The 22,885-nt window shown below is 40.9% G+C and overlaps 1 pseudogene; it reads right to left on the bottom strand.

The window, feature by feature from the left end:
• Positions 1 to 5,442: 5,442 nt before the first annotated feature.
• LOC102423033 overlaps positions 5,443 to 22,885 on the bottom strand; it is a 37,382-nt pseudogene continuing 19,939 nt past the window's right edge.

Genomic DNA, 22,885 nt, shown 5'->3' with positions numbered 1-22,885 from the left:
AACATCCCCTGAGGGCTCCCGGGCTGCCAGAGGGATGTCTGATTGCCAGGTTAGGCCCAATCCCCCGGGGAGCGGGCCTAAGACAGCAGGTGGATATCCCCCGAGGAGTCCCAGATGACGAGAGGGCACAGGCCTGGCTGAGGGACCCCTCCCCCGAGTGCACAAATTTTTGTGCACCGGGCCTCTAGTAACAATAATAATGGCTTTTGGCCTTCACTTAATTTTCACACTATTATAATATAGGTATTATTACTATATCCAATACTACATGGTTAAAATAGCCAACTCAGCTAACATTTACAAAGTGCTTACAACATGCTAGTCACTAGGATAATTGCTTAATAGTCATGATTTATTTATATTTTTCCTAATAATTCTATGAATTTGTCCTATTTGTTAAATGGGAAAATTGTTCATAGATGCAAAGTAACTTGATGCTAATTAGTGGAGTCATAATTCACATCCAGGTTTACAAAAAAAGTCTTTAAAAATGTTATAGTTAATGTTACTGGATACCTCCTATCATTTCAATGAACAAGTACCAGGAGATCTGATCCTAACCAGAAGTCAACAGGTAATTTGCTACCTGGTAGTTAGAGTTTTCTGGAAAAAAAAAATCAGTGTTGTCCATGTAAAAAACAAGCAGAGTGATTTTCTGGATATTTTGTATTTGTCTGCTTTCCTCCCTTCCCTGCTCTGTGCATAAGGGTTGCATACCTGTTTTTGTTTTGTTTTGTTTTTGTTAATCCTTACCCGAGAATATTTTTCCATTGATTTTTAGAGAGAGTGAAAGGAAGGGGGAAAGACAGAAAGAGAAACATAGATGTGAGAGAGACACATCGATTAGCTGCCTCCCACACCCTCTCCCATCAGGGTCGGGGATCAAGCCTGCAACCAAGGTATGTGCCCTTGACCAAAATCAAACCCGGGACCTTCAATCTGAGGGCTGACACTCTATCCACTGAGCAAAACCGGCTAGGGCCACCTGTTTTTTAATTAAGGTTGGCCACTGGGAGAAACCAATATAAGATGATGATAAGGGTTAGCTAGCTAGCTTAATTAGGCAGACATGAAGTGGGGGGAAGGGGTCCAGGAAGGATGGAGGCATTTCTGACCTGAGCAATTAAAATAGCCATAAACCAAGGACAGAGGTATCTCTGGCTTGAGCAATTAAAAGTAGCCCTGAAGCAGCTGGGAGAGCCATAAGGGGTAATAAAACATCTCCTGCCAGGACAACTGAGAGAGGGTCCATGGGAAAGGAATGCATAGATGGGGTCTCGGAGACCCCAAAATGCTTACCTTACTTGTACAGAGGATAGAGAAATGCCACAGGATAAGGGGGGGAGGAAGGCATACACAGAGGATAAAGAAAAGTCACAGGATATCGGGAAGAAGGAAACATATATTCACCCAGGATAGAGGAATGTTGCTTTGAGCTTTGAAACTAATACTATGTAGCAGAATGACCAATGAGGAAAGCACGGGGGTCCCCAAATTAAGGAAAGGGACCAATTAGAAAAGATCATGTTTGGACAAAGACCTATAGCTTTTATAAACCGGAGACAAAGGGACTCAATAGATTCAGATTATTTGGATTTTTTTTTCCCATTAGAGATAGAGAGAGAGTGAGCAGGCCTTTCCCATTTGGGACCCCCCTGCCTAGATGAAGTTTTTTTTATCTCTTTCCAATATAAACTTCTACATTTTATAAAGAAACTAGAGGCCAGTGCACAAAAATTTGTGCACTGGAAGGGGTTCCCTCTGCCCAGCTTGCCCCCTATCACATATTGGGAGCCCTCAGGGGATGTCCTACTCCCTGCTCCCTGCTCCCCTTGGGGAGCAGGCCTAAGCCACAGTTTGACCACCCTTTGTGGGAGGCAACCAGGCTGATCAGGAGAAGGCACCAGCCCCATCACCCCGCTGTTGCAGCCACTGCCAGTCACCGCAGCCACCAAGGTGTTTTCATCAACATGGACTCCAGTCCCTTTACCATGAAAAAATGACAACTTTCTTTAGGCATTTTCAAGAAGTGTCTTTCATAGGATATGATCTTTCTTTCTTTCTTTCTTTCTTTCTTTCTTTCTTTCTTTCTTTCTTTCTTTCTTTCTTTCTTTCTTTCTTTCTTTCTTCTTCCTCACCTGAGGATATGTTTCCATTGATTTTTAGAGAATGTGGAAGAAAAAGGGAAAGACAGAGAGAAACATCAAAGTGAGAGGAACACTTTGATTGGTTGCCTCCTGCATGAGCCCTGACCTGGGCCCAGGCCAGGGAGGAGCCTGCAACCTAGGTACATGCCCTTAGTCAGAATTGAACCAAGACCCAGCAGTGGGCAGGCCGAGGCATTATACACTGAGCAAAACCAGCTAGGACAGGATATGACATTTATTAACCCTCCAGCAGTGGACCTTCCTTTTTTTCTCCAGGAGTGTGGTAAAAAACGCTAGATTACCTATTTGGATTCTTATTACCCAAGTTACTAAGAATATTACCAGTGGCATACAGGGAGCTAAGCCAATGAGCAGTCAGAAAAGGTGTTTCTTCTGTAGTTCACACCAATTGCCCGCTTGGCCCCTGCCCAGGCCTAACGCCTGTGGCCGAGTCATTAGCCCTGGGCAGGGGACCTCCAGCTCCCTCAATCGTGGGCTCAGCCCCTGTTCCCCATGATCGCTGGCTCTGCCCCTGCTCCCCACCATGGCCAGCTCCCTCCCTGCTCACAGCAATTGCTGGCTCCGCCCCTGCCCAGACCTAATGCCTCTGGCTGAGGCATTAGGCCTGGGCAGGGGACACCCCAGCTCCCCATGATTGCCAACTCGGCCCCTGCTCCCTGTGATTTCCGGCTCCGCCCCTGCCCAGGCCTAATGCCTCTCACCGAGGCATTAGGCCTGGGCAGGGAACCCACAGCTCTCTTCGATCTCCTGCTATGCTCCTGCCCAGGCCTAACGCCTGTGGCCAAGGCATTAGGCCTGGGCAGGGGACCCCCAGCTCTCCGCGATCTCCCGCTCTGCCCCTGCCTAGGCCTAACGCCTCTGACCGAGGCATTAGGCCTGGGCAGGGGACCCCCAGCTCCCCATGATCGCCGACTCTGCTCCTGCTCCCCACCATTGCTGGCTCCCCCCCCTGCTCCCCACCATCCCGGCTCTGCCCATGCCCAGGCCTAACGCTTCTGACTGAGGTGTCAGGCCTGGGCAGGGGACCTCTCAGCTCTGATTGCAGACTCCGATAGCCAATAGCTGCTGGGCGCCTACGTATGCAAGTTAACCGCCATCTTTGTAGGTGGTTAATTTGCATATCATGCTGATTAGCCAATGGGAGACATAGTGAAGGTACGGTCAATTACCCTGTTTGTCTATTATTAGATAGGATCTGTTAATCCACAAATTTATTCTTCAACTTCGTGGGACATGGACCCACAAGAAGAAGTCTGCACCCCAAACCCCACGTTTCAAGAGGAAAGGGAGAGAAGAAAATCAAAACATTTGTGCCCTCTCCCTTCCTTGGTGCCCGGTCTCTGGCAATAGCTGTGTCCTTCTACACTTAGAGCTACTGCCCTTGGGGCTCTGCTAAGTGGCCTTTCTCACTGATCTCAAGAAATGCTTTTACTTGACTGTATCCTTCCTGCCCCAGTGAAGACAATGGCTTCCCACTGTTGCTAGTCTCTGGAAGCCTCAACATTTCTTATGTTCTTTTAATCCCACTCACCCCTTCTGTAAGTCATAGTCTATTTGTTAGTCTCTTTATTTGAAACTTCAAGGATAAGTTCTGTTTCCTACCAAAGCTCTGACTAATTTTTAAAAAGGCAAATTAGATTGATCAATAGATTACATTTTCTAGTAACAGAGATGATGAAGGCAGGCTATTTTGACAATGGTGCTTGGTCGTTCCAATGGCAAAATGGGAAATATCTGGTTGTGCAGAGAGAACAAGAGGAGCAATTAGCCAGATATTCCAAGGATTCACTTATCAGCAGTGGCATCCACATTGCATGGAAGTTTTGATTTCACTAGGAACTGTCTCCCAGGGTCTAGCTACTATAAAAATGTGGGACCAAGAAAATGAAAGTATTGAGTAATAAAGATGCCGAGATACTCCATGGAGACATTCCTGCCCTTGGAGCCAGAGGAAGTGATGGATCTTGCAATATAGTTGGGAGAGATGAAGTATGGAATTACAGATTCTACTTTAACCCCCAGGCTAACAGGGCTGGAAACCCTCTATTACATGCTAATGCAGCTCTATTGTGTTGCTAAGGTCCAGGAAAACAAAATTGCCATTTTTATTTAAACTCTCAGGAGAGCATAATCTAACTTTTACTGGGGCTTTCTCTTTAGACAATTAATATCATTTTGTTTTGAAGGTTTTCTCTGGTAATTGATGATTTTCCTTTCCACTTGAGTTTAATTTTGATATTCCCTCTTAGCTTTGTGCAACAAAAGAGTGTTTGGTTGAGTCCTGTTGTGCCATGAAGATACTAAACCCTTTGATTACTATGTGATTTTGCTTAAACTTGTGGAAATGTCCTAGTTCCTCCATATCACCCCAGGCAATCTATCTGGCCTAGCTGATGCCTACATCCTTTCCAGACATTGTTCAATGACTAACTCTGGCATGAAGTCATTCCTGAAGCTCCCTTTTCCAACCTCCCCCGGTAAAATTCATCACTTTTTCTGTTGATGCTGCTAGCCACTGTGCAAAACTACCTTTACCCACTTTAGGTTTTCAGCTGGGACTCTTTAACAACAAGACAGATGAACAAGAGGAAAAAACAACAACCACAAAACAGTTATTAACATTCAGCACACATCACCCAGGAGAAACCTAAACAAAGTAACTCAAAATGGCAGCTTAGAATTCAGCTTATATAACATCTTCAACAAAGAACAACACCTTTGCAGAGAAATGACAGGACAAAGGAAAGCCGTCCTAGATTCCAAGGGTGGCACCCTGTGGGGAGGTAAACATAAGGGAGGAAACTAGTGGAGTAAGAAATTTTGCCAATTCCTCTGGTGTCATCTCTAGGCTGATAAAAGCCTTTCTGTCTTCGGTAAGCGGTGAGTTTATATTCTGCCTTTGGGCAGAAAAGGGGAAGCTTTTTCTGTGTTTGCTGCATTTTAATTGCCTTCAGCTCAAAATAATTTTTATGTCAAAGGCATATTTGGAGCAACATATTCTGATTTCCTTCACCATTTTCACAACTTAAAAAAACACACACACACAAAAAAAACAAAACCTGTCTTTCTTGCCTACCAGATTGTAAGCTCCCTGAGGGCAGGTTTGTGTCTCATTTGTTTCTTTAACATCTTACAGTACCTAGTGAGAATATATGTATAGTGGTTCTTTTCTTTTTTTTTTTTTTGTTAATACATGGCTTTTATTGCATCTTTAAAATATTGGAAATAGTCTGAGGAATCATTCGGCATCTTGCTGTTTCTATAGCTGGACAACTTAGATCTTATCAGCCTGCTGAACTGTTCCTTTTTCAGAAACATAGATGCTACCCCAAATTTTTCTGATATCCTTGTTTTTAACTGGTGTGGCTTGCTGAATCAAAGCAGTTGAATTTGATACAAGTTCAATGTGGTTTCCTTCAAGAATCAACTCATCTTTCTGGGCTTGGGATGCTGAACAAGCAACGCCTGACCTCATCTGAACCCTGTAGATGTGTTTTTCACCCAAGAAATTTCTGATTTCAATAAGAGAACCATTCTCCTGAATAAGAAACTTTATGGGGAAGTGAGCATACATAGAATTCATCTTGTAACAGAAGCCCAGTGTAACACCCTTGATCATGTTCTGTCCATGACTGCAGATAGTGCCAACAGTAGCTATTTCCTTTCTCTTTCCCCACCATTTGTCAAGCCAGAGTCTCTTTTTCTATCCAAGGAGACTGAGTTCTGCATTGATGTCACTGAAGTTCCTCTTCACAGTGTCTCTGGGCCCCTTCACAGCAACTCTATGTCCCTTCAGAGTAATGTTGACACCTGTGCTGGCTGAGAATGGTCTTCATCTCGCAGTAGATGTGGCTATAGTAATGATTCTTTTTTTCTTCTTTATTGGTTAAGGTATTACATAGGTGTCCTTATCCCCCCATTGTCCCCCACAGCCCCGCCACTCATGCCCTCAACCCCTGGTGTCAGTGTCCATTGGTTAGGCTATTAGGCACACATACAAGTCCTTCCATTGATCTCTCCTACTCCGACCCTCCCTACCTTCCCTCTGAGGTTTGATGGTCTGATGGATGCTTCTCTGTCTCTGGATCTGTTTTTGTTCATCAGTTTATGTTGTTCATTATTTTCCACAAATGAGTGAGATCATGTGGTATTTATCTTTCTCTGACTGGCTTATTTCACTTAGCATAATGCTCTGCAGTTCCATTCATGCAGTTGCAAAAGGTAAGAATTCCATCTTTTTTACCACCGCATAGTATTCCATTGTGTAGATGTACAATCATTTTTTAATCCACTTATCTGATGATGGGCACTTAGGCTATTTACAATTCTTAGCTACTGTAAATTATGCTGCTATGAACATAGGGGTGCATATATCCTTTCTGATTGGTGTTTCTGGTTTCTTGGGATATATTCCTAGAAGTGGGATCACTGGGTCAAATGGGAGTTCCATTTTTAGTTTTTTGAGGAAATTGCATAGTGATCTCCACAGTGGCTGCACCAGTCTGCATTCCCACTAGCAGTGCACGAGGGTTCCTTTTTCTCTGCCTCCTCACCAGCACTTGTCATTTGTTGATTTGTTGAAGTTAGCCTTTCTGACAGGTGAGAGATGATACCTCATTGTCGTTTTGATTTGCATCTCTCGGATGATTAGTGACTGAGCATGTTTTCATATGTCTCTTGGCCTTTCTTATGTCCTCTTTCAAAACAATCTATTTAGATCCATTGCCCATTCTTTGATTGGGTTGTTTATCTTCCTTTTGTTAAATTGTACGAGTTCTCTGTAAATGTTGGAGATTAAATCCTTATCTGTGATAACGTTGGCAAATATGTTCTCCTATGCAGTGGGCTTTCTTGTTGTTTTATTGATGATTTCCTTTGCTGTGCAGAAGCTTTTTATTTTGATGTAGTCCCATTTGTTTATTTTCTCTTTAGTTTCCATTGCCCCAGGAGCTGTGTTGGTGAAGATATTGCTTTGGCATAGGTCTGAGATTTTGCTGCCTGTGGATTCCTCTAAGATTTTTATGGTTTCTCGTCTTACATTTAAGTCCTTTATCCATTTTGAAGTGTTGTTTTTTTGTGTGTGTGTGTGTGTGTGTATGGTGTAAGTTGGTGGTCTAGTTTCATTTTTTTGCATGTATCTGTTCAATTTTCCTAACACCATTTATTGAAAAGACTGTCTTGATTCCATTGCATGTTCTTGCCTCCTTTGTCAAATATTAATTGAGCATAGTTGTTTGGGTCAATGTCTGGGTTCTCTATGCTATTCCATTGGTATAGTAATGATTCTTGAGTGGATAAATATATCTTTTTAGTCCAACATATAGAAAAAGCAAGCAGGTTTTTGGTCCAACATTTTTAGAATTTATAGTTATGTCCTTTTTAATATTATAGAGAGATTTTATACAAATAATTGAGGCAGATACTTCTAATTGCCCACCCACTATTTTTCCCTTACTCATTACCCTAAGTTTTAGCGGGAACAGTATGTTACATTTAAAATACTCCTCCCTTAGACTGCCTTGAAGCTAAGGGTGGCCATGTTTTCCAGATGTAGCTAATGCAATAGAAGTAGAGGTCTTTATGGAAAAACTAGAGGCCCAGCGCACGAAATTCATGCATGGGTAGGGTCCCTAGGCCTGCTCTGCAATCAGGGTCAATCTTCCCTGGCTGCCAGAAGCCAACCCTGCCCCTGGCTCCCCATTCCCCATCAGGCAGTTGGAGCGTGCCTGCCGGGGGGAAGGACCGAGACATTTTCCGTTCCCACCCGCTTGCTGCCCCCCCCTCCCCATTGCCCTCTGTGTGTGAAGCGTTTAGGGCCCTGCTTGCTCGCACAAAATACAGAGATAAAGGAAAAATAGATTTCATTGGGTAAAATTTTAAAAATACAAGACAAAGGAAAAATAAGCAAAATAAGAAGCAATAATATACAGTACTTGGGAAAATATTTGCAACTTATATCACATACAATATGTTAATATTGCTGGTACATAAGGAGTTTCTAAAAATATATATAAGAAAAGCACCAACTCTATGAAAAACTGAGCTAGAGAAATTAACAATTTACAGTAAAATAAATATCACTGTCTTTTAACCATATGAAATTATGGTCAAAGTTCCTCATAAAAAGAAAAGTACAGATTAAAATAATACCAAGTTACCATTTAAAAATATTATATTGGCAAAAATCCAAACTTTTGACACATATTCTCTTGGAAAGGCTGTGGGAAAACTGCCATGCTCATATATTGCTGCTGCAAATGCAGAAAGATACATGACACAGGGAGGGAAATTTGGCAATATCTAACAAAATTCATGGGAGAGAATAGGGTAGTGATGGTGAACCTATGATACGCGTGTCAGAGGTGACACACGAACTCATTTTTTTGGTTGATTTTTATTTGTTAAATGGAATTTAAATATATAAAATAAATATCAAAAATATAAATCTTTGTTTTACTATGGTTGCAAATATCAAAAAATTTCTATATGTGACACGGCACCAGAGTTAAGTTAGGGTTTTTTAAAATGCTGACATGCCGAGCTCAAAAGGTTCGCCATCACTGGAATAGGGCAAACAAAATAGACAAATGTTGATAATTATTGAAACTGGTTGATAAGTAGATAGGTTCATTGATTATTTGCTCTGTACTAGTGTTTGTTTTAAAATGTCTAATAAATTGTTTAAAGTGCCAAAATGCATGAATACACAGTACACGGGTTTTAAATGTCAAAATACCTGAATATATAATAAAAGTTTTATTTCTTGTACTAGACAGCAGGCATTCACAAGTGTTTGTTGATTTGTTATAGTAACTCAGATTATGTCTGAAATATTTCATTTATAAAAGGACCAATGGGAGAAGGGATATATGATCCAAAAAATTATCTGGAAAAATTGGTCCTTTGGAACAAAGCTCCACAAGAGATAGGAAGAGTTTAACCAAAGAATTTATATGCATATATGCATAACCCATGGACACAGACATTAGGGTGGTAAAAGCCTGGGGAAGGGGGCAGCACTGGAGTAGAGAGAGTCAATGAGGGAAAAAGAGGGACAGCTATAATACTTTCAACAATAAAGATAAGTTAAAAAAACACACAAAGTTTCATTGGCACAGACTTTTCTAAAATTACTAATTTTTTGCAGTACTACCCCTCCCTGTGGGAACACAAAGTACTGTGTTCTCAGGTCCACATGTTTACTTCTGACCCATGGACTAAGAAAAATCAATTAGAAACCAGTGAATGATTTCATGGTCTTTCCTCTGTTGTAGATACCTGTGTCTCTAAAGATGAAGACCCATGTTTGCAGCTGTAACACATTTGGTAAGGTCATCACTTCCGATAATGTGAGAAGCAGAGAGTGTGTCTGATGAAAGCGTACTTCCAGTGAGATAATTTGCAAACCAGAAGGTAACGGGTGTTGGTTGCTATGGGTTATACTTGGTAAGGAATTACAAGCAAAACAGCTCAGAAAAGAATCTGCCTGCTTTTAAGCAAGAATGAAAGAAAATAGGAAGTTCAGACATTTAGGGTCTTGCATAAGTAGAAAAAGTAATTGTTTCTTGACCCTAACAGTAAGAGATAAAATGCAAAAAGACTTTAAAATTGAGTCTACTTATGGAAACACAAACAAAATCAGATTAAGAATTTGGCCTTCACTCTTCCAGTTGCAAACCTTTCGTGGAATAAAATACCTCAGGGCAAAAATCAAACTGAGGACCTGAGGCCCAGCAATCTTTTCCACTGGATAAAATACTCAGGTAAAGGAGTTTAAGAGTTCAACTCTCACATCAAATCCAGAAAGACTCACACCTTCCTGGAATTGGGAGAGGTAAGAGGGTAAGAATGGGAGGAAAGGCAGTGCGTCTGAGAACTATGTTGGGTAAAGAATTGTAGCAGTAATTACTGACACATGGAATCAAATAGGTTAGAAACACACATGTTTTAGAAGAAGTGTATTGCTAAAGGAACTGTGAGCCTGGTCTAAAGGTGTTAAGACCATTAAAGCTCTAAAGACACTCTTGGGCCCTGAGAAGGAAGTGAGCTTAGAAAGCTGCAAATTCTTCTAGGACCCATTTTAAATGAGTCCAAGAAGTATACGAGAAAGGGAAAGAATCTTCAGGGTGGAGCCAGGAGTCACAGAAAACTGGAACCATGTTAGGTCCTCCCAGAGAGCAGACAGGGTCTAATCAAGGTAAGGGGCTCAATGTCTTCACAGGAGAAATTCAGAATTTCTCAGGACCAGAGACTTCTGTTTCCCTCTTCCACCATTGGATGTATGGGTGCCAGATAACTTTTTGTTTTAGTAGATAGGCTTGCAGAGCTACCAATGGATTTGATATAAAGACTGCTTACTGTATTGTATCTCGGCTATAGGGTTAAGCCTCGGACTGACCTGTTGGCAAAGCCACAAACAAGTCCCAGCTTATAGGGCACAACCCTCTTAGCATAATTAGGCTTGACTTTATGGCACTCCCTAGTCAGGGGTGGGCAAACTTTTTGACTCAAGGGCCACAATGGGTTCTTAAACTGGACCGGAGGGCCGGAACAAAAGCATGGATGGAGTGTTTGTGTGAACTAATATAAATTCAAAGTAAACATCATTACATAAAAGGGTACGGTCTTTTTTTTTTTTTTTTTTAGTTTTATTCATTTCAAACGGGCCGGATCTGGCCTGCGGGCCGTAGTTTGCCCACAGCTGATAGACACACCTTATTCTCTTTGTCTGTTTTTTCTCCATCCTTTGCCGCACCCCCTCAGGCTCACTGAACCCTTGGCTGAGCTGGCCCGGCACACTGTATGTCATCCAGAAATTCTGGACTTTGTGCTCAATGTGATGACTGAAGGAGACATTTGTGTTAACTCTTAGGAGGTAGGTATAATTGTAAAAGCTGTGCAGGAAGGAGAATAAACTGAATATCTGGATACCAAAAGGGTAGACTGTGGCATATCTTACAGATCTTTGTCAATATTTCCAGTCTTTCTCATTTTTCACTCCTCTATGCAGTGGGCAGGGCTAGATGATGGGTCTGCAGGAGGGCTCTATCTATTGGGTAGTGAAACATACCTTCCAGGCCCCTAGCACTTAGGAGCTGGAACACCATCCTCCTTGCTTTCCCTTCCACAGTAAACCCAAAGCTTTGGGTTGAGATAGAGGTGCCATAAGATTAAAGCACTCTGGAAACTGAGCTTACTATGTGTAGGACATCTGTCCAAGAGGTCCTAGGACTCACATGGACTTCATATGAGCAAGAAAAATACGTTTAGCCACTGAGATGTTAGGACTTTTCATAACATAACTTGTCTTTATGGATACATTTATTTGAGACCATTCAATTCTCAATGCCTACTTACCTACCTATCTAGCTACCTACATATAAACATACATATCTGATGTATTAATTATTTAAAAGTAAATAACTTTCAACTTTTAAAACAAGAAAATAGAAGTAAATATTTAACTTTTCTCAAGTGAAGAAAGACTTCTACGTACAAAGGGAGTGAAAAACAATACAGATGAAAAAATAAATCTGACTACCTGCCAATAATAGTTTTGCAATAAAAAATATCATAAACTAAATTAAAATGAATGAAATACTGGGGAAAAACATTTTTGCAACAAAGAGTTAATGTTCTAATATATATGTATAGGTAATAAAAAATGAGTAACTTGAAATAACAGCTTGTCAAAAAAGGGCAAAGACTATAAGCTTATAATTTTTTAAAATTATTTATTTTCTTTATTGATTAACGTATTACATATGTGTCCTTATCCTCCCATTGCCCCCCCAGCGCTCCCCCCCCAGCTCAGGCCCTCACTCCCCCTACTGTCTGAAAGCTGAAATACAGACAGCCACCTTCCAGAGCCATCAACATCTGAACCAGCAATGAGGGGCAAGTTTGGGTTCCTGCTGAATTAGCAATCCTAGAAGATTGCCCAAACTGACCACAGGGTGCAAATATTTGATATACCAGAGCATATATCTATATCTATATCTATATCTATATCTATATCTATCTATATCTATCTATATTTATACTTATACATTTATGAGAGGTGTGAAAATAAATGATTTTAGATTTTAATTTTTAAGTATTTTTCTGTATTTGCAATTTTCTTCAACAGGCACTTATAATTTTTTAAAAATTACAATATATATAATATTATATGGATGAGACAAAAGGAACACTCTTGGATCGCCTGATTGTTGTGAACTACAGGATTGAAATATAACAATGATGGTCCCAGCAACCCAAACAATGTCGCATTTAGGAAACTGGTTAAATGGCATGATCTGTAAAGGGCTCTGACCTCCTGGGAGAGAGTGATTCATAAATAATTATCACTTTTTATGATACAAATGTTTTTGAAGGACAGCTAAAGTCTTTATTAAAAAAGCATTATGCCCCTGTGAGATTTCCCCATCCCTAAGATTAATATCATATTTGAGGAAGCCTGAGTATTTTTCTACCTTGTAATCTTACATGAAGAATTATTTTGTGCAGTGCCACAGGTTAAATGCATATCATGAAATTCACTTTCCTCCCTACTGCCATTTCTATCACTTAATTCAATGAAAGTCTACAAACAGAGAGTATGACTCAGAATATTGAAGCTGTGGCTAAACAAGAAAAGTTCATTCACAATTGATTTTCTTTCAGGAATCTTTGACATTCTTCATTCCAATTGTTCACCTCTACTGTAGGGCTCAGCGAACACTTCAGGAAGTTGCCGTGCACTGCAGCCTGCCGGAGACATGAAGGAATGTAGAGCAGGATAATCACAACATCATCAACCCAATTCTCCAAGGTCGCTGGCCAATAATGCTGTTCTAATTGAATAACTTATCCACAGCTATTTCCCCCGGGAAAGCCGAGGGCTCAGCCTCGGAGAAGAGGCAGATGGTGCCGCATATACAATGAAACCTGTAATTTTCTCTTGCCATCGGACATGTTAACAGTGGGCTGTTTCTGCTTATTCTTTAATATTTTATTTTAATAGTCCCTTCCCAAATTATAATGTACCATGAAGCAGCCAAAGATGGATGCAGTAATACATATCATGTTTAATTGATCATACCTCTAATGCACCCAAACAACTCTGGTAATCAACAGCAGTATATGTCAGTCAGGTGCAAACCGAAATGAAAGCAACAGAAAAGATCCCAATTAAAACCGAAAGGGGAGATGAGATGAGTCTTTAGGGTTGGCATGGCATTAACTAGCAGCAAAGTATGAACATCAAATGCATTTTAATTCTGATTTTTTTAATGGTGATGTGCCATGGAGTATGTACACCCAATGTGTTTGGCAAGATGATGGGAAGGTGGTATTTTCTACTTGGAGACTGACTCAACCCCTGGGATCTGGAGGAGGATGAAGGGCTGTGTGGCTGCATGATTTTCATCATCTAGTGGCATCCGAAGTTGGAAGAGGGAAATGCAGGCTTGCGAGGCAAGCAGAGACAGCCCATCAGCAGTCTAACAACACAACAGATGACAGGCCCAGAGGCAAACCCGGGACCCCCAGCCCATCGGCTTGAAGGCTACCAAATGGCAGCTGCAGCAATGGAAGGTTATCCAGACTTGAATGTTCGGATCTTTCTGGGGTCTTTCTGTTTGAGAAACAGTCCTCTCTACAGAGAACCCTTCCTGGAAAAGAGTGAAAAGGAACCAAGGTTGAATGGACATGGAGAAAGGAGACCTATCACTCTTGTGCAGTGCTTCCTGGGAAAAAATCTGTCATAAAGAATGTTCTGGTCTTTCTTCAAGATAGGACTGTCGTTTGCCTAAGAAGAGGAAAGCTTCCATTACTGTAGTGAATGAGCGAACCATTGCTGATATTTATAAGAAATGCCATGGCACAGAAAGAAAGCTCTTGGGGTTTCAGGGCAGCACAGATCTGCCCCTGGTAATTGGAAACAGGCAACGAGATTGGGTTGATTTTATTTTGGAAAAGGTAAGTCAGTGCTGCAGCACGGTGACATGGATAATTCATGAAGCTCTGGTTTGTATTAGACACCCTGCATGCCTTTCAGAAAGAAATGACACAACAATTAAGGTGTCAAATAATAACATGCCACTTGGAGAAAGATAATTGTACCCAGCGTTAGATAGTGATTAGGTCAGAATGAATGTTCATCCTTTCAAAGGCAGCAGCGTCTATTCAGTCTGGCATCCTACTGTAAGTACAGTATTGTGTTCATAATCACACAGGCTGGAGCCAGGAACACTGGGTTTTATCTGATTTTTCTCCATTTGGAATAATACTCTGATGATTCCCTTAGCAGCAAACTCAGTCATGTGAAACACAAGGGAGGATGATGAAAGACAGATTGTTAGAGATGGAGGAGGGGCTTTGCTTTTCATGTAAAACAAAGCATGAGTTTACTCATGTGCAAATATAGTCTTTCTTGCCCTGGCCTGGTGGCTCAGTTGGCTGGAGCATCTGTAGTTTCGGTCCTGTACACTAAAAGGGTTTCGGATTCGGTCCCCGGTCAGGAAAATACAGGAGGCAACTGATCCATGTTTATCTCTCACAACAATCTTTCTTCCTTCCTTCCTTCCTTCCTTCCTTCCTTCCTTCCTTCCTTCCTTCCTTCCTTCCTTCCTTCCTTCTCTCTCTCTCTCTCTCTCTCTCTCTCTCTCTCTCCCTTCTTCTCTCTCTAAAAATCAATAAGCCCTACCTAGTTGCTCAATGGTTAGAGCGTCAGCCTGCAGAATGAAGGGACCCGGGTTCAATTCCAGTCAAGGACAAATACATCAGTTTCAGGTGATATCCTTGCAGGAAGCTACCAATCGATGTGTCTCTGTCACAACGATGTTTCTCTCTCTGTGTGTCTTTCCCACTCCCTTCCATTTTCTCTAAAAAAATCAATGGAAAAAATATCCTTGGGTGAGGATTGGAAAAAAAAAAGATAGTTTTTCATTCAAGTGATCAATCAATCACATCATGGCCTTAGAAGTCCTTGTTCATTTCCTGGTGTCATAACTTACTTGATGTGGAATTCAGACAAATCATTAAACCTCACTGAGATTCTGTCTCCTCATTTGAAAAATGCAAATAGAAAAGCCTGCTATATGTTTATCTTTCAAATCCGTTGAAGAGGTCAAAATGAAAGGCTATGAGAAAATATTTTATAAATATAAAGGATTGTATCAATATAAGGCATTATTTTATTATTGTGCCTATTAAACATCAACTATGTTACCTTTTGAACAGTTTTACTTTAAGAAAAACCTGGAAATGATTTAAGTCCTTAAAAATCAAAGAACTTTTAATGAATGGGGGTGCACTCAAGACCATCTGCACAAGACCAATCAAAATCCTCACTTCATCCAACAAGGAGGAACTGAAGTACATGATTTTTGCACATGCATGTGTCTCTGCTTTATTTAATCAAGCATGACTGTGATGAGATATGAAAAAAAAAATAGCCACTATTGGAAGGAGCAACACTGTATTGGGGGAGGGGGAATTTCATCTGCAGAGTCCATTCAACTGGTTATTGTCACAAAGGTATTTAACATAAATAGAATGTGATTATGTGCTATGTAAAACATTCAAAGTATTCAATAGTACCTCCTAGACAAAAATAGGACACCTTTTCCTTTGTAAGGATGCATTCCTAAGTGACATTCTGACTATATTGACCACAAATAGTAACAGAAAATTTTATAATGAAGCCCTTGACCTTGAGTAGCTTATGACAGACATTCTTACCCGAAAGAGGTGTTGTTAGGGGAAATCAACATTCAAAACAGTGAGGGAGATTGATCAAAATTAAAAATCTGATTCTTCCAGTTCTGACAAGATGCAGTAGCCCCATTTATCTGAACTTCTTCCCTTTACAACAAAAACAAAAAACCCCGGACATAACACAACAGGCACACACAGTCCCTAAAAGGTGACAGAAAGAAGTGGGTTGCCTAGGACCTCAGGACTTAAAGAATACCATGGGGGTGATCTCCCCTAGTTTCCTTATTACCACCCATATATCCCATATAGCCACCAACCCATAACCACTAACAGGCCTAGATATTGAAGCTCCAAGAAAACCCTGTTTCCCTCTGGCCAAAGGACTGGGAGAAAGGTTGTTTAATAATAGAAAAAACTCTTTGGCAATACCCACCCTACTCCAACCCAAATTCAAGGGAAAAGCTCCTGAACCTCGACACCCACCTGGCATCAATACGGTTGAATGAGGCGGTGGGAGGTGGGGCATGGAGCTATTTGGCACTCTGTTTGTCCCTCTTGTCCTCTCCCTGGTGGTGAGGACAAGATGTGAAGGCCAGGTGGCAGCTGATCTTACAGCCTTGTTGTGAGTTGTGCTCCACTCTCACTGGAAAGTTATCAGCTGGACAGAAGGAGAGTTGAACTTCCACCTCACCCACCATCTGTGAGACAGTGTGAGTCAGTGCCCTACTTGAAGTGTTTCTATAATCCTGCCTTGGAAGTGATACCCCATCCCCTCTGACACTGGGTGGTGCAGTTGTGTGCAAAATGATCAACCTAGCATGAGCTTTGCCCTCCCTCCCTAGAGGCACCGGTCCTCGATTTTAAGCATCTTGAGGGAGGAGCTGCAAGGCAGATGCTCTTGAATTGGTTGGTAATTTCTGGCATAATTTCAAGACATAAGGAAGTCTGCTCCTCTTTCAAGCTATTTTCTAGAAAATAGTCATTTTGTGAGTATCATTTAAAAATAGCAAACAGGGAGCAAGAGGTTTAAGCACATTATACTGGTATTTTGTAACAACTCTTATTTGTACGTTCCCAGGCTATTATAACCCTTCCGGGTTTAGGAATCACCAGTGGCCCCAAACCCTTTGTGAAAAGGGTTTCGCAAAGCTTGTGTTCCTCCTTGCCATAAAAACTGCTGGTCTAAGGAGTCTCACACTATTATGAGCCCCTGCACCATCTCTTCCCCCATGAATCATCCCTTATCCCTTTAGGTTTTCAAATTTCCTCCTACTGCTGGGGAGATCTTTGTAGCATTCTGGCCTCTTATCTAACCTCCATCAATTTTCTCCCCCTCCACTGCACTTCCATATCTGATGGGCCCAGGGTCACACACATTCTAGATGAGTGATTATCAACCTGGGATAAAACCAATTCCAGTTCCCACTCCAGACAGGTAAGTCAGAATCTCTGATGATTGTTGTGGGTTGAGAAATCCTAACTTGTACTATCTGATCTCCAAAATCTCAATTTTAAACTTCCCACTCACTAACCACTACTTCCTCTCCACCCTCATTCAAAATCCCCATTTCAATTACATTTAAACCTATAGAGACCTGTAACCCATTGACACTTTTCAACAATGCATCTCTCTCACCTGGTCCTTACATTTTTATATACTACACTATAGTTTGGTAATATATAGCCAGTTGCATGTAATATTATTGTCATTCTCTCTATACCTTCCTGACAAAATTATTGTCATTCTCTCTATACCTTCCTGACAAAATTATTGTCATTCTCTCTATACCTTCCTGACAAAATTTCAACCTTGATTAAGTTAACTATCCACCTAGTTCATCTTTGCACCCAAGTTGCAAAACATTGCTAAGGGAAATCACACAACTGCATGATTAATCCTTTTAAAATTTATTATCAAAAGTTCATACAGGCCCTTGACATTGCCAAATAATGCCCCTACACATCTTCAATTATTTCAGTTTCTTAACTTTTCTGGATGATTATTACGTCATTTTTGCAGTAAGATGAATTGTGTCCCCCAAAAAGATATGTCTAAGTCTTAACCCTGGTACCTGTGAATGGGGCCTTTTTTTTTTTTTTTTAAACAAGATCTTCACAAATGTAACCAAGTTAAGGATCTCTGAAGATGAGGGTGGGCTCTATATACAATGATGGGTATCCTTACAAGAGAAAGGAGAGAGGTATTTGAAACACAGAGGCCCAGAAAAAAATACTATGTGAAGACAGAGGCAGTTTTAGTGTTATGCCACCATGATCCCAGGAATGCCAGGGAGCCACCAAAGGCTAGAAAAGACAAGGAAGAATTCTTCTCTGAAGCATTCAGAGGGAGTTTGGCCTGTCAACACCCTGATTTTAGAATTCCAGCCTCCAGAACTGAGAGAGGATAAATTTGTTTTGTCTTTAAGGACCCCCCCTCCCCACACACCCCCCCCACCTGGCCCAGTTTGTGGCAGCCCTAGAAAACTAACACCACCTTTTATCTCCAAATTCTAATCCTTCCCCTTTTCCTTCCCCACCCATGGATGACCTCATCTTGTATTTTATTAATAAAATAGATACAGTAAAATGAAAATAATATCTTCCCACTAAGACCATAAATCCACTTGTATCTGTGCACATTGTCAATTTTCCCTTCTGTTAATTTCCCTCCTTGACCTTATACCCTTGTACAAATGCTGTTGATTTTTTCTGCTCCCCCAGCAGTTAATAGCCTCAAAAGAGTTGTCAATATTTACTTTCTACTTTTTCACGTCCCCTTTTCTGCCCAGTTGATTTTAATCAAGTTTTTCTTTTCACCATTCCACTGAATCACCTCCATTCAAGTTACTTATGTCTTGATTTTGCCAAACCCAATAGGTGATTTTCTGACTTTTTAAAAAATTTTGTCTTTATTTTATTTCAGAGAGGAAGAAAGAAACATCCATGAAAGAGAATCATTGATTGGCTGCCTCCTGCACGCCCCACACACTGGGGATTGTGCCCCCAACCCCGGCATGTGCCCTGACCAAGAAGCTAACCCTGACCTCCTGGTTTATAGATCGATGTTTAACCACTGAGCCATGCTGGCTGGCAACTCTCTGTCTTCATTTAACCCAACTTAAGCCATTGACACAATTTGACACTCCCTCCTGTTGCCACGTCTAGCTTTGAGCATTTGGAAATTTTACCCCATCATTATCTCCATGACAAGTTAAAATAATTTGGAAAATGACATTTGTGAGTAGCTACTAATTTTCAGTCTTTGTGCTTTGGGATGTGTCTTTTTAACGCTTGATAGGAGTTGATTATTTTGTTTTATTTTTACCGGAGTCATGTAGGAGCCAAATGTTCTAGGAACGAAAGGGCATTTACAGATGTCCTCAAAAGCCACAATCCATGGCCAAAATAATTTTAAGCCAAAATGGAAATTCTGTTAGTAAGGGTTCACCAATAAAACATAAATACAAATTAAGATTGTCAAATACCATAAGCAATCAGACTCCACATTTTTTTTCACTTCTGCTATGCTTGTTTGTTTTTCTGCCTTAGTGGCAGATAAAGAATGTAGATAGAAGTGCATAGTTTCCAGAGTAACATTCTATATTGGGAACACAGAGCTCAGTATCTAGAGTGGGGCTGGGCTATGAATGATTTTGTAATGCCAGATGTAAGAGTCTTGTTAACATGAATGTTTCTAACTTTTACTTTAGATATTGTTACCGGGCAGGAACCAGGCCTGGAGCAGGTCTGCCTCTGGCCAGCCTGGGTTCTTGTGGGTTCTTGATTTCATGCAGGAAAGATTTCACAACTCTAGTCCAGGTAATTTTGAGAGTATGTTTATTAAAGCTGGGGACAGTGAAAGGAGGAAGGGCTTAGGACAGAAGAAGCAATAGGAGAGAGCCTCCTTGGGGCTGGTTTGGCTCTCTGGGAAAGGAAAGAAAAAGGGGCTTTGGTGACAGATTCCAGGGGCTTTGCCGGGGGTGAGCTGCTGCTGCCCATTGCACCCTTGCTGCAAGCCTTATGGGGTCCCTTAATGTTTAGGAGATGCACGCCTGAGTGGGAAGAAAGGCGTGGGCATGTTTCCAGAAGAGAGAGTGCACCCTGGGCTCTTCGTCTTGAGGGTTTTAAAGGCTGGGAGTTCAGGGGAGGTTTTAGGGGAGAATTTCGATAGACTATCCACCAGCTTTATGCTGATGCACCAAAATGAGATTTATTCCCTTAACTTCATCTGTCCGCGGGTGTGGTTGGCACAAATTGGATTTTTGCTGTCTCCCTGAGTAGTGTGATTTGAACTATTTACCCTCTGGTTGGGGAGGAGAAGTGTAAATCATTTATTCTTAAGGGTCCTCGTTTAGGGAAAATATGATTTTTGTGACTTACTAGATTGCTTGGCTTTTTAACTGTCTGTCTCAGTTTACCTATTCTACTTGTCTTGGCTTACTAGACTGTCTCATTATAACAAATGAAGACTAGTAGAAATCCAGATTAGTACTCAAAGGGTGCATTATGAAAAGTGGAAAACGATGGTGGTTTGTGTCTTTATTTATGTATATGAATTCTCCCCTGGGGTAGTTGGTCTAGGCCAGTGGTTCCCAACCTTTTGTTGACCATGCCCCACATAAGCATCTTTAAAATCCTGATGCCCCCTCGCCCCGTGACATACAATTCTTATTATTCAAAAAGTGAACTCCTATTCACGTGGAGGAAGCCTAAAAGGTCACTAACTTGGTCTGAACAAGCTTCCAAAGAACACGGCATCCATGAAAAAGAAAAAGAAAGAATGAAAGGACAGTTGAAGTACTGAGGAAGAAATCACTAAGAAATAGTTAAAATAATAATGATAATAATAATATAATAATAATAATAATAATATGAAGTGATATAAAAAATAGCAAATAAAGTTTCAAAATATATAATAGAGAACTGAAATGCATAAGTATGTCACAATATATATTTATATACTGTATATGATTCACTGTTAATAACTCATTCTCAAATTGCCCCCCTTAAAAATCCAATTGTCCCCCTATGGGGTTGTGTGTCCCACAGTGGGAACCACTGGTCTAGGCTAAAATGAAAGAGAGGTAGAACAAGAGAGGAGACAGCAGATAGGAACCAATGACAGACAGAAAAAATGGTGTTTAAATATTCTTGTTGCCTCATCTCTCTGGAGAAATAATACTGCTTCTCATATTTACCCCATGCGATTATTGGGATTTTTCTCAGTCACCATTGTGGTAGCTGATTTAGTCATACAACCTTCTTTATGTCATTACTCCATTCCTTTGCTCATGTTTTTGTACTTCCCAAATAACAACTTGCACTCAAAGTTTTGCCTCAAGATCTATTTATAGAGCAGTGGTTCTCAACCTTGGCTGCACATTAGAATCACCTGGAAATCTTTTTAAAATCCTGATTTCTTTGCTTCATCCTCCAGAAATTCTGTTTCTTTGTTACTAATGTTGTGGCCCCACCCCATAAAAAAGAGAATTTCTGGAGGATGAGGCCCAGAAATCAGGATTTTAAAAAGATTCCCAGGTGATTCTAATGTGCAGCCAAGGTTGAGAACTACTGTTATAGAGGAATGAAAATCAAGACACCAGCAAAATTGTTTTAATGTTGTGGTCCAAGGCAAGGATACACATGTTATGGATTGAATTGTCTGCCCCCCAACACCCACCAAATTGAAATTGTTGTAGGCAGTGGGCATGGTGTTAGACCTGTGGGGTCAGCCTGGACCTGGGTTCAGTAATCTCAGTACTTGAGTGCTGGCTAGTAAAGAGTTCAGAGTCAAGACTCAAACTGTAAGAGAACATTTATTTATTTTTAAAATTTATTTTATTTTTATTGATTTCAGAGAGGAAGGGAGAGGGAGGGATAGATAGAAACATTAATGATGAGAGAGAATCATTGATTGGCTGCCTCCTGCACATCCCCAATTGGGGATCAAGCCTGCAACCTGGGCATGTGCCCTTGGCCAGAATCGAACCTGGGACCCTTCAGTCCATAGGCCGATGCTCTATCCACAGGCCAAACCAAGGGCGAGAACATTTATTTATAAATTCATAGGCCTGGCCAGCGTGGCTCAGTGGTTGAGCATCAGCCCATGAATTGGTTTGATTCCCAGTAGGGCACATGCTCCAGTTGCCTTTGTGGGCTCAATCCCCAATGGGGGTTGTGCAGAAGGCAGCCGATTCAATGTTTTTATCTCTCTATTCCTCTTCCTAAAATCAATAAAATATATTTTAAAAAAAATAAAGTCACAGAGGTAGAAGTAATTTATAGAAGAAATGGGCGTAGGGAACAAGTTATAGAGCAGCGGTTCTCAACCTGTGGGTCATGACCCCTTTGGGGGTCGAAGGACCCTTTCACAGGGGTCGCCTAACACCATTGGAAAACACATATATAATTACATATTGTTTTTGTGATTAATCACTATGCTTTAATTATGTTCAATTTGTAACAATGAAAATATATTCTGCATATCAGATATTTACATTATGATTCATAACAGTAGCAAAATTACAGTTATGAAGTAGCAACGAAAATAATTTTATGGTTGGGGGTCACCAAACATGAGGAACTATATTAAAGGGTAGCGGCATTAGGAAGGTTGAGAACCACTGTATAGAGGTAAAGGAAGGCCCTGGGAGCTAGGAGCCTGGGAGTGAGGAAGGTAATAGTAACTTACCTGGAGGGCGGGGGAGAGAGAGGGGAAACGCGCTGGCATGCTCCCAGGAGGGAGAGCCAGATGGGTCCTCCTTCCTAAGGGTTATAGGGTGGAGATTTTAGGAGAGGGCTTAGGGGAAGATCTTAATACATTGCGGACGGATCACGAGAATTCTCGTGTTTTCATATTACACAGTGTTTTACAAAGTATCATACGTTAAAAAGATATTAGTTTGTAAGAACATGTAATAAATAACTTCAAAATGCAATGGGTATTTAATTTTAAAGCGTGCCTTTAACATTTATGTAAATTGTTTTTTTTTGTACTCGTTCAATAGAAACTTATC

This window comes from Myotis lucifugus, unplaced genomic scaffold (genome assembly GCF_000147115.1).
Source record: "Myotis lucifugus unplaced genomic scaffold, Myoluc2.0 scaffold_443, whole genome shotgun sequence".
NCBI classification, from domain to species: Eukaryota; Metazoa; Chordata; class Mammalia; order Chiroptera; family Vespertilionidae; genus Myotis; species Myotis lucifugus.
This window is presented reverse-complemented; position numbering and strand designations above follow the sequence as displayed.